We start from the raw sequence: 12,919 nt of genomic DNA on the forward strand, positions 1-12,919 counted from the left end.
AAACATCCACTATACACTGGGAGGCAAACAAATGCTAACCGAGCATTTGATTGAAAAAGGTGAGAATAAAGTGATATCTAAAGACCAAGAATGTGGGGAAAGAGACACTGCTTTAAAATGCTTTTGGAAAGCCAAAAATAGAGAATCATACATGTCATACCTTAGTTTAGACTTCAAACAATGTATTTTCCCTTCACACCATACCAGCTCCTCACGATGCCTTCTCCAAGCAAAGACACAGAGGCACCAACTTTCAGTGATAGTCTCCCACAGTCCGGCTTCAGCTGACAGAAAAGGCGAATGTTTCTTCTTCTTTCCCCTCCCTGCTAGTCGTCCCTCCCTCCATCCCTCAGTGACCCCCCCACCCCTTCCTGAGCCCTCTCTCTATCTCTCCCTATCTCTACAGCTAACTTTTCCTGTGTTGTTTACCGCCGTGTCAGAGCTTGGCTGAACTGTTTTCGATTTCCTGTGCCTTCTGTCTGCTTTTTCTTCTGTCCCCATAGCCTACTGCACATCAGGTACACGCGCACACGAGCGTGATAACACTACAGCAACGAGCACATGCATGGGAAATGCACAGGAGCGACATTCTCAAAGAAACCACGAGGACAAGAGGTCCCGCTAATGCTCAACCTCCCCACTGCATCTTCTCGCCCAGTGTCCTCCCCCCTTTCTGAGCCCGTATAGTAAACACGGCCTCTGCACAGCGAGAGCTTTTGCTTTTGTGACGAGAAGGAGATGTTCTAAACACCGCAAGAATTCACCATCTATGTTTAGATGCACGCTTAGTGTCATTTGTGAAACCGTGGGGAGGCAAGCTGCATTTGGACGTGGGGCTATTCGTACAACTGTAATTAAGACGAAATGACAGCAATAACTAAAAGCGACAAGGCCTCCAAACATCACCAGTCTAATCACATACTTCCTAGAAGTAGCGACGCCAAGGGAGACAAACTTATTAGTAACACAAGCACGGCTGCGAATGAATTTGGAGTTATAGATGCAAATAACACATGACTTATTCATTCTTGGTGTTTGGATTAGACAAAAAAAATGAGCTATGGATCCTTTTTAAAGACATGTCATTTACTCTTATGCAATGATCTGTAGGTAAATTAAAATTAAGACTTAGTTTTCCAAAAGATAAGCGGATTACGTACCCAAGATTTAATTGAATAACAAACTTGAGATAATAGTGTTTTAAACTGATTTATGATGTGCGGATGGGGAGGCTTTCTGAATGAAGCAGCAGCAACATGGGGGGCTGCGTTGTACACTGACAAAAAGGGTCCACAGCAAGACGTCAGAGAGTAACTGTTGTGTACTGAAAATCACTGAGAGGACCACCCACACTTTGCAAAAGCTAACAGAGGCAGAAGACAAAGACGGCATTCCATAAAATTGAGCAACCTGAAGTCACAAGCTTGCAACATTTTTAGACCTTTTGTATAAGTTCAGACTGCCTGAGCCGGTCCGCCGTAAGACGTCTTCAACCTTTGCTGCATCAGACCATTTATTCCATCGTTTATCTCCATCTTTCCACCTCCCTTCTGTTTGTCTTTTTCCTTCTCTCCTCCCCCTCTTTTTTCTTTCCCTGTCTGCCCCAACCTTCTACAATGGCTATAATGACACATTTACCAGTTAAATTACTACCTGTCGAGACTGCCAGACCCTGGCAGAGACCCAGCGTCTAAGTGCCAACCTCTTGAACAGCCTTGAAATCCAAGTTGATTTTATCCTGACAGCCACTAGTTTTACACCACGTTGTAATGCCTCGATCGACTCGTGGGGTCTCCAGGTAAAAGCCCCCAAACAATGGACTCCTATTGACCAAATGAGGCAAAGAGTAGATCGAGCAAAAGTCTGGGAGCTGGCCTGAAGAATAACAGGCCAGCAGCGCAGCATCTATTTTTGGCTCTGCCAAAATGTTCCTAAGTCTGTTTTAGCATTCTGTGAGAAAAGAAGAGTGCAACTTTTTGGTCAGATTTGTAACTCTGATACTCAGAGCAACTGTCCCCTCATAACCTTTAGACAAGCACATTAATCTCCACATTATGGTTATGGAGCTATGTGAGGAATGCTCCGATTCAGCCTCTGATTTTAGCAGAGGGAACTTGAAAGAGTCTCTAAATTACTCATTCACATGGCAGTTATACTCAGCTCAGCTCCTAACCCTAACCCTATTTTGGTTGGTGAATAAGGGGAATTAATGTGAAGATAAACAAGTAAAAACCAGCTTTGCAAGAGTTATGTGCTTGCCAGCTTCAAGATTTGCAAATAAAGGAACAAAGGTAGCTTGCGATTCCCAAGATTGTTTTTTTTTAAAGACCATTAGTTAAAAAAAAATTATGATGTAATCTGTTTTATACACAAATTAAACAGTAGCTATTTTATAATAAAGACAAAGCTAGTTCTGTAATTAAGCAAAAATAACTGTCTCAGATGGTGTATTTCTGTACTTACTCTTCCCATTCACAGTGCCTAAAAGAGTAAATTCACACTGTTAAGTATAGCTACATGCAGCTCCAACATATAACTTATAACAGTCAAGTGGACCTCTGTGGAATTCCTATCCTAAATTTTTGTTAGAGTAAAGAAAGGAGATAATATAGCTACGTCATACATGCTAATTGTGTTGCTACTGTTAGCTAGCTAACTAGCAATAGCAGAATCTGATCAGATTCTGATCTGATGTTTTGGTGACTTGGTACAAGTGTATTTAATTATCATTTGCACTAGAAGAATTTAGCGTCCTAACTTATAAAGTACACCACTTATAGTGTAAGTGGTGTACTACAAAAAAGTGTACTGACGATATATAGTGAGTTGTTAACATACGACCATGCTCGCTAACATACAAGTTTTGCACATGATCATTTTATTATAGCATACCTGTTCAAGCAAATCCATATCTGATAAGCCAGACACATGACAGCAATGCAGTGCATTTAGGCACACACACATGGTCAAGATGACTTGCTGTAGTTCAAACTAAGCATCAGAATGTAGAAGAAAAGTTATTTAAGTAACTTTGAACACAACATGGCTGCTAAAAAATGGGCTAGCCTGATTTTATGAGAAACTACTGAAAGCAGAAGAGCATCTCTGAACACAACACATGGAAACTGATTTGCCACAGTTTGCTGTGCCAGCACAGGAAAAAGGAAACTGAGGTTTACCAAAGTTAAACAATAGAAGATTGGAAAAACCTTTCCTGATTTGATGAGTCTTGACTTCTATGACATTCGAAGACAGGGTCAGCATTTCCATCAAACCATGGATCAGTTATGCCTTATATCAATGGTTCAGGCCGCTGGTGGTATAACAGTGTGGGGGATATTTTCTTGGTACACTTGGGGCCCCTTAGTAACAACTGAGCACTGGTCATTGCCACAGGCTACCAGAGTAGTATCGCTGACCATGTCCGCCCCTTTATGACCATCCTGTACCCTGAGTGTACCCATCCTCTGATGTTTGCTTTCAGCAGGGCATGTGACATGTCAGAAAGCTCAAATCATCTCAAACTGCTTTTTTGAACATGACAACGAGTTCACTGTTCTCAAATGGCATCTAGACCTCGATTCAATAAATCATCTGCAACAACTGCGTGATGCTATCATGTCAATAGGCATCTCTGAGGAATATTTTCAATTCCTTCGTAAATCTATGTCACAAAGAATTAAGGCAGTTCTGAAAGTCAAAGGGTGTCCAACCTGGCATTAGAAGTGAAAACTGCCACAAATGCTGTAGCTCTACAACTAGGACTGCCGCGATTAGTCGACTAGTCACGATTATGTCGACTATCAAAATTGCCAACGACTAATTTAATAGTCGACAACGTTTGAAGCTTTGTAAGATCCCAAAAGACGCAGGAATAATTAGTAGGATTTAAAAGTGTAATAACGGACTGAAACAGAAGATGGCAGCACTGCATGTACAAGGATGCCAGCTGCCGTTAAACCCCGAAGAAGAAGAAACTGTGTCTCAGAATTCATAGCACGGCCAAGCTCAGTTTCCAACAATGGTGGCAGCTAGTTAGTTTTAATGTTACTCTTATTATTCTTTCTGGGTCACAAAATAAACGTTTAACATAGTTTCAGGCGAGAATGTAGCTGTGTAAACCTCAAATATCTGCTCAGTTTATCAAGACACCACATATTTTCAAAAGCGCTCCGACGTTTTCGGAGACGTCTGTTACCCACCAGCTCGATAGCTAGCCGGGGTTCAAGGCTCACTAGAGCCGGTGAGAACACCGGACACCCGGAAAATCGTTTTCAAACCCACCGCCGTCTTTCGCTACTCAGGTTAAACATGATGTATAAGCCACTTAGATAACTAAAAATGTTATTGTTTGGCTTTTTTCAGTATTTTATTTGTTCCTGAGTAAATTGGTTTGGCTGAGATTAAAGTTATAGTTTTTACACAGCTGAATAAACGTCAAGCAGACAACTGATTATCAGAAGTGTGAGATGCTCGAGAATATACTCCGGTGTCCTTTTATATTTTAGATAGCAAGGAGCAGACGGCTGCATTTATTAAACTCCACCAAAACAATCTGCAAATTTCATTTAAATTGAATAAACTATCATCTTGTCTTTATTTTTAGTTAGCACATACCTTAAACACTTAAAGCTGTAAGCTAATGATAGTTATATAAGAGCAGATGCTGCTGGTGCAACAAGCTGTACATTTTACGTTCAATGGATGCACGATCTGATTAGTCGACTAATCGCAAAAATAATCGGTGACTAGTCGACTATCAAAATAATCGTTTGTGGCAGCCCTATCTACAACACTGAAGAGGAGAGACAGTTATGAGAAGAGTTACAACAGTCACAACTGTGCAGGTGTTCAGGTAAAGAGAAGTACTGCAGTAAACAGGAATGTAAAAGAAACACTGGCACAACCCCAAGGCTTTCTAGTCTCTACGTCAGTGGAAGAAAATATTTTGTCCACCTGCCACAGTACTTGGTATGCAGCAGAGTTCATGAGCCTCTTTCTTTCTTTTTTTTTTTTAACCAGCCACATGATATTTGATCTTTCACAGAAATTCTACTTTAGAAGGCCTGATGATAGACAAGGTGCATTCAAATGTATACAATACAAAGTCATTTTCAAGTAGTTGACAAGATACTGTATATTACAAATGAAGGACTGTAGAAAGCATCACTTCCTAACTATGAGAAAAATTTTATAAGAAGCAGGATTTCATGTATTTTGACATCAGCTGTCTCCCATCAATATTGACTTAGCTAGACTCAAATTTTAGGGCTTCTCAAAGATGAAAATACTTTGTCTCCATATTCTGACAAACCTTTATGACATCAGGAGCCTCTCTTATTAAATACTGTCATAGGTCTACCAGGCTAGCTTGACGTATGTTATTCTCTTCGCCTTTTTAGTGGAAATGACTGAAAGAGTCTCTGCTAATAGTCACTTTAGCTTGATGGTAGACAGTGGATCTCTTTTGCAAAGCTCTATGGATTCAGATTTTTCTTTTCGTTTTTACCAAAACGCATAACAGATACGTTAGACTTAAAGGTTTGAGAAAGTATGCCAAAGACAGCCTTAGCTGACTTTAAGAGATGAGTACAGAGGACAGACATTGAACTGGTATAAGTTTCAGACTAATCTGTCTGAAAGTATTGGTAACTGTCTCTATAAAAAGTGCTGCTCTTGGTATGTCGACAGTATTAATTCATTCTAACAGAGCTTGCTTTTTCATCAGAAAATTCTCAGGACACGATGGAAATCAGTCTGACAAGCAGGAAATGGACAACTGGAGTGCCGAGGACACTGATTGACTGATTGGTGATACTAATGAGGGTGGGGCAGACAATTACAAAGGAGGGAAATCTAACAATAGGAGGAAGTAAAGCTGACAGGAATAGACAGGAACCAAAGACTATGACATAAATCAGAAATAACTTGAAAAGTAAACAACAAAAAGCACCAAACCATGACACAAAACTATTCTCAATTCCTATACGAAGGAAAAAAGAGACAGGTAAAAACATTATCATAGTCTTACTAATAACTAATAGGCAAGATTACAGTAGAGTCAAGTTAGTCAAGATACTGGATACTTTGTAATCAATAGCTAGCACAGCAACAGTTGCTTAGTGATGCATATTCAGCCAAACAGCAGTATTTTAGTGTCTGTAAGTATACACTAGTCCACTTGGGTTGGAATGATGCAAATTTAGCCATTAGAGTAAGTGGCCTTACCAGTACTACAATATAATGCACCAAGTATACAAACATTCATCAGAAGGACCTGTAGTGGACTTGAAAAACTCATAACAACTAGTTGTTTGTGGTTATATAACTGTGTTTTTGTATGCCTCTGCAAAGGGCTATCAACCCAAGTTTGAACTTGTGTTTATGCTGTCCTGACAACCAGAACAAACACATTTTGTTTTGGTCAAGGTTCTTTGTGGTATTTTCAGCTATAGGGAGATTACCACAGCACTTATCGAATGCCCTCATACTTGCTTGGCAAAAAGTTGAGATTGCGTTGCTTGAGCTGCTATTTTGTAGGACTACTTATTTAACTTCAAAATACAGAAAGAAAATAGCACCAGTAATTCTAAAAAGTATCTTTAATGTATCTGTAAAAGCCTAACTCTTCCTGTCTTTCATGGGCTTTGAGTTTTCAGGTTACAGTCTTATTTATTTATTTATTTATTTATTTTACAGTGAGCCAGTTGAGCATGTTAAAATGTAAATCTTCTGCTGGCTTAGAGCTGGCAACATGGACAAATACGAAATAATCTAAAAATTAGTGCTGTTAGCGTTAATCTCGTTAATGCAGTTATGGTGTTAACGTCGTTTAATGCTGACAGCACCAATAAAATTATTAATTGTCTTTCAAATAAGGAAATTTCTTCCTTTTTGGAACATAAATTGTCAAAACGGGAAATTTTTTATCAGTGTAGAAACATCACTTTTTTTCAATGCTATTTCTATTAGAAGGAGAAAGAAAGGTGCTAATGCAGTTCGGCTGGACACATGGTTCCCATTTCACACGATTCATATCTTTTTGCCACTAAAGACATTATATTGCACTACGATACATTATTAAAATCAACAATCCAAAAGATGCACTTTTCAAATACATGGAGGCGATAACTGACACAGTGGGAATCTAACCATTACTCCACTTGAAACTGTAGGTCACGTGCTGTCTTTTGACGGTATAGGAGCAGTAAAAGTTGGAGGAGGAAAAAGGGGTAGAGACAGTTCAGTCTAAACTAAGATATGATGATAGTGTGTTTTACTGAAGTGGAAAAGATCATTTTATGGTTATTTTATCACACAGATAAAGCTTCTTCAATAAAGCAAGAAGGAGGAGGGAAATAAAAAAGGAGAATGAGATACTGTTTTCCTGTAGGTAGTGCACACTAACAGCTGTTTTGGCTGAGGCTCTGGGGACAGTTTGAGTTGGGTAAACCTAACGTTTTCTGCAGGGGTAAGGAGTCTCCTGAGAGCAGTCTGACAAGGCTGTTAAAATATGCTCAGCCTGTGTGTAAGGGTGTGTGCATTATGATAAACAGTACTTAAAAAGTAAAATTTACATTTGTGAATGGGCTTGTGTGGGGGGAAATGTCTGCAGATGTGTACAGATGAGGCTTTCTTAGTGCTGACTTCAACTAAAAACTGAATAAACTGTTTAACACTGCAAACATGAGAAACCAAAGCAAGTGCAGTTTGTGTATATGGTACAATAAATGTGTGTACATGTGCAATATCCATCAACACCTACAGCGCACTTGGATGTCAGAGTTTGGAAAGCTGGCCCGGTGGTTGTGGGTTTCTGCACTATGTGGCTCCTCTCATACGTCCAGGCCAAAGCAACATTAACACGTTTACAGTCCCAGGATGCAGAGCTGCTGTGGCTGAGCATTCATAAATTCGTGGACGCGTTTTGTCACAACAAGGTCAAGAATTTTTCAATGCTTTTTGAAATAGTAGTAGTAGAAATAGTTTTATCTATAATCTAGTGTATTTTACCAGTTATCTTTTAAAGCCTGTAGAGTTTAGTTATGACTAAACTGTTAAAAATTCAATCTAGCTGGAAATTTCTCCTATTGCTGTTTTTTGGGGTTTTTTTTTTTTTTTGCTAATACCAAAAAGCAAAAACTAACAAGCCATAATGAAAACTCCTGAACAAAGATGGCCCAGAACAATCAGGAAATTAAGATAAGGAAACATTTTTGAGCCAGAACTATAGATAAAAACATTCTGGATATTACTTAGGGCTGTGCGATATGACAAAAATCTCATATCCACAAAATTTTACATTTTCTTTAAATTCTGTGAATCTCGGGCAACTCGACTTGCGTGAAGTGTTTCCAGCTGGGCGTCGTGTATCTGGAGTTGAGTGTTTTGACCGATGCATGAAACTATACATTTTTAGACATAAGTTGTAACGGCCGCCATTTTCTTTGTGAGTATTTATTACACGGCGTGCTGCGGGGAAAAGCCTGTTCTAACAGTTGAGTCTAAGGCAGTGGTTCTTAACCTTGTTGGAGGTACCGAACCCCACCAGTTTCATATGCGCATTCACTGAACCCCTCTTTAGTGAAAAATAAAATATGATTTTTTTCAAATTCAAGACATAGATATGTTTTTTATTGGTGCACAAAATGAGCCGTGCATGTCACGGTGGAGGCTCTGCCGAACCCCTGAGACCGACTCACCGAACCCCTAGGGTTCGATCGAACCCAGGTTAAGAACCACTGGTCTAAGGTTTATTTTGAGCACCTGAGCTCTTTTTTGCTTCTTATCCGTAAACTCTTTCCACACTCTTTCACGTGACTCTTGTGTAGGTGGTAGAAGAGGTTTGTCGTGTTTGAGTCTGAGGTTTCCCGCATAATTTGCATAGTGCAGTTTTCTGATCCATGTCGGACTTTTAATATCCAAACCATGTACACGCTACAGAGGTAGCCCCTCGTTTCGAAATAAGGTCCTCGATTTGTTTTGACTGGTCTTTCTGTTTGTCATCATTTCAGTTTATTTTGAAAGATCTCGACAGGATCTTCAGCTTTATTGTGAAAGGTTTATGTGGAAAATAAACAAGCGGACGGTAGAGCCACATGCTGGGTTTACCATCATTGTTGCTAACGACAACATGTGAAAACAGTCGCTTGTCCATCCATAGTGTGGTTATTTTAAATGTAAGAGAAAGAGAGAACTTTAAGAATTTAATATAGCCACTACAGTGACCATCAAAACGATGAAATCGATATATCGAACAGCCCTAATATGACTGCAGTGTCATAGCTTGTTAGCTTTTGTTAGCAGCCAATAAAGTTAACATGCTAAGTTCACATTAGCTTATCAGTGAGGAAAGCAAGACACTGTTAAAGAATAAAATTCAGTGACAAAGTTCAATGTCTGAATTTATTCAATTTAATTAAAATCAATTATATGATACTTCCACTTTATTCTATAGCACTATAGCAGTTTCTCAGAAGATGTCACGCTCACGTGTATCAAGAGCTGGACATATATTGGACACAAGACACAAATGCGGATTCCCTTACTGGTTGGTGAGTGATTGCTGGAGGGTGCTTTATCAAAAACATCCTTGATACTGACCTGTAGATACTGTCTACAAATAAACACTTGCTAGCTAGCCTCCAAGCTGTAGTAAAATGTGAAAAATTTAATTGAAATTGGAAATGGAGAGTATTTGCCTTCAAATAAAAGTTTTACCTTTTGAAACATGTTAGTTACAAAGCTGAGCCTTACACTTTCTCCATTTCTGGGTTGTGTATAAGTAAGTGTAACAAGGTGGTTGTCAACAAATTACTGACCGATCTCTAGGATGGTGTGAATGGTGCTTTTGCAATCAATTTCTCAGTGACTGTCATCAACCTCCATCGACCACTTGCCAAACACCAGGGAATACATCTATTCCCCTGCAACTGGTGGCTACCAGATAGTCCCAGAACAGTCACAGGGCCCAAGTGGGCCTTATTCAGTTGACCCTACAGCATAACAAGTTAATAGGTAATATCAAGTGGTTAGTAATCACATGACTGGAAACCTCCAATATAAAAGAAATGCCAAATATATGGCACTATTGGCTCCTTAAACAAAACCTTAATTTATCTCTGTAATGTAGTTTCCAGTTAAGCCTTTTAACTTATCGCATATCTCTAAAATACTCACATCAAAAGCATCAATAATTCGTATATGTTTAAAATCTCAAACATTAAACAGCTAGTGTGTGTTGACTCCTGCTTGGAACACAATTCATCAGTGCAGCCAACAAGTGCAGACTGCGTTCAGCTATAATATAAAGAGACAGACGGCTGGTTGGTCGGCTATGAATTAAGTTGAGTACTTGGTTCAGAGTATTCAAGCGTGTCATGCAGCCAAGCTTTTTTTTCCTTATTTGTCTGCGTGCGCATCGACATGCCACAGTGTGAATATCAACCACAATAGGCTCTGCTGTCAAAGCTGAGGCCGTCAGCCGCGACTATATATTCAAGGGAACACATTAAGCGGCCAACTGCATCAGAGTGCAGCTCAATCTCAATACCATCTGCTTTCCGCTCACACTCTATCTCCTCCAAAATACATTTTTGAAAGTTTAGCCTCGGTTCGAGTGAGGAAAAATTTCACTAAGCGTGAGCCGACGATATTCAGAGGCGAAACTGAGTATCTAAAGCCAGTGCAAAGTGAAATGCAATGTGATAATGTGACGACGTTTTTGAAGATTAGGGCATGAAATAAGAACGGGACCACGAATGCTTTGGATATACCGTCACTGTTGACTTAAGATCTACTGATCGGACAAAATCCTCCCTCAAATCGTGCTACAATCTCCTCTGTGCTGACTTTGGCTGTCAGATGGAAGACAAACCAGCAAGGAAATATTTCACATCAGCGTAAGGAAGAGACCTGAAGTTTAAAGATGGTAAGTTTCCACTTGGTGAAAAAAAGGAGACTCTTGCATTCCCAGACAATGGTTCACATTCCATAACACTTCTCTGTGCACTGTGAATCATACACACTGAGACAGACCAACCGAAGGTATGTGTTCACACACTTGAAGAAAAGCTCAATGGAATACCTTAAATGCATTATAGGGTTAGCGGGTTAAAGTAAGCATTTATGATGTTAAAACAATCACTGTGAGTCATGTACATGTTACATAAAGTGCGACTCTAATGAAGGAAAATTATTTTTCAATGATAGCTTGGGATCATTACAAATTAGATCTTATTTCTGCAGCATGAGCATTGCTGCCAGTCATAATGTTATTAATATTATTTGCCTTTGGTAGGGTCTTGGAAGTGTCACCCAATGCAAACTAGTTCAGGGTGACGGACCAGTTTGCATTGGAAACACCAAGAGACTATGTTAGCTTGTCCGGTTCAAGATTACCAGGGCTCCACCCTAGAGTCAGCCCTGAATGAGCTGGCCCTTCTGTGGACCCACAAACCAAGGCAAGGCAAGTTTATTTGTATAGCACAATTCAACAACAAGGTGATTCAAAGTGCTTTACAGAGACATTAGAAACAAAAACGAATAAAAAGCATGATTTAAAATTGATTAAAACAAGCAAACAAACAAACTAACTAATTAACAAACAAACAAACAAACAAACAAAACAGTATATAAAATCAGTAGTTAAATGTAAGTTTTGAAATTTAAGCTTAAAAGTGCAGATTTGGTGCTTTATTCAAATGCAGCTGAGAATAAGTGAGTCTTCATCCTGGATTTAAATAAACTGAGTGTTTCAGCTGATCTGAGGCTTTCTGGGAGTTTGTTCCAGATATAAGGAGCATAAAAGCTGAATGCAGCTTCTCCGTGTCTGGTTCTGACTCTGGGAACTGATAAAAGACCGGATCCAGATGACCTGAGGGATCTGGAAGGTTCATACTGGGTCAGGAGGTCACTGATGTATTTTGGTCCTAAACAATTCAGAGCTTTATAGACCAGCATCAGAACTTTAAAGCCTATCCTCTGACGGACAGGCAGCCAGTGTAAAGACCTCAGAGCTGGACTGATGTGGTCCACTTTTTTGGTCTTAGTGAGGACTCGAGCAGCAGAGTTCTGAATGAGCTGTAGTTGTCTGACTGATTTTTTAGGTAGACCTGTATAGATGCTGTTATAGTAATCAAGCCTACTAAAGATGAATGCATAGTTTTTCCAGGTCCTGTTGAGACATCAGATCTTTTATCCTTGAAATATTCTTGAGGTGATAGTAAGCTGATTTTGTTATTGTCTTAATGTGTTTTTCTAAGTTTAGGTCTGCATCCATCACTACACCCAAATTTCTCGCCTGGTTTGTGGTTTTTAGGTGTATAGATTGAAGTTCTCTGGTGACCTGTAATAAACCAGGAAGCACTCATAAAGGCCTGCGACATATAATGTCATCAGAATCACAGAAATCGATTATTTTTATTCCAAATCCCTTTAAATCTAAAAATGTCTTAAATGTAACATTAGACCTTTGCCTCATTTAGTTTGTGCAGATCTATAAATGCAAATAAGCCTCCGTTTCCCACCACTCGCCTACAGCCTGCCCCCACTCCTCATCTCTATCTGTGATCTCACTCACAAGTCCTCCTGCTACATCAGGGAAAGGATGGTGCTGGTTTACACTGCTGTAGTGTGTGTTTGGCTGAGTAAGAGGGGAAACCCCAGTGGTTAATTTGTAAATCACAACACAGAGAGTGTGCTGTTCTGTTATGTTAGGGGACAGGAAAAAGTAACAGAGCGCATCAATAAATTCAAAGCGCCTGAAGCACTTCAGACAAGTCCTAGCTTTCATAGCTAAAGAAAACTGTCATAAAAACAACACTTTTACATAGATTACCACGTGTTTGGAGGCGTTTTCTTTACCTACCATAGTCTTACAAATTGCTTTCACCACAGGTATCGTTATACTCACTTTAAG

At 39.5% G+C, this 12,919-nt stretch overlaps 1 protein-coding gene across 5 annotated transcripts in view; it reads right to left on the bottom strand.

The window, feature by feature from the left end:
* cald1a (caldesmon 1a) overlaps positions 1-12,919 on the bottom strand; it is a 66,699-nt gene that overhangs the window by 34,372 nt on the left and 19,408 nt on the right. The window contains exon 1 of one of the 5 annotated variants that reach the window (XM_087830329.1): positions 161-278. The exons of the other annotated variants lie outside the window; for them this stretch is intronic. The gene's annotated coding sequence lies outside the window, so the exon portion shown is untranslated. Of the gene's footprint in view, positions 1-160; positions 279-12,919 lie in introns of those variants that run through there. 5 annotated transcript variants of the gene reach the window in all.

This window comes from Neolamprologus brichardi, chromosome 17 (genome assembly GCF_056152115.1).
Source record: "Neolamprologus brichardi isolate AB-2024 chromosome 17, ASM5615211v1, whole genome shotgun sequence".
Lineage (NCBI taxonomy): Eukaryota > Metazoa > Chordata > Actinopteri > Cichliformes > Cichlidae > Neolamprologus > Neolamprologus brichardi.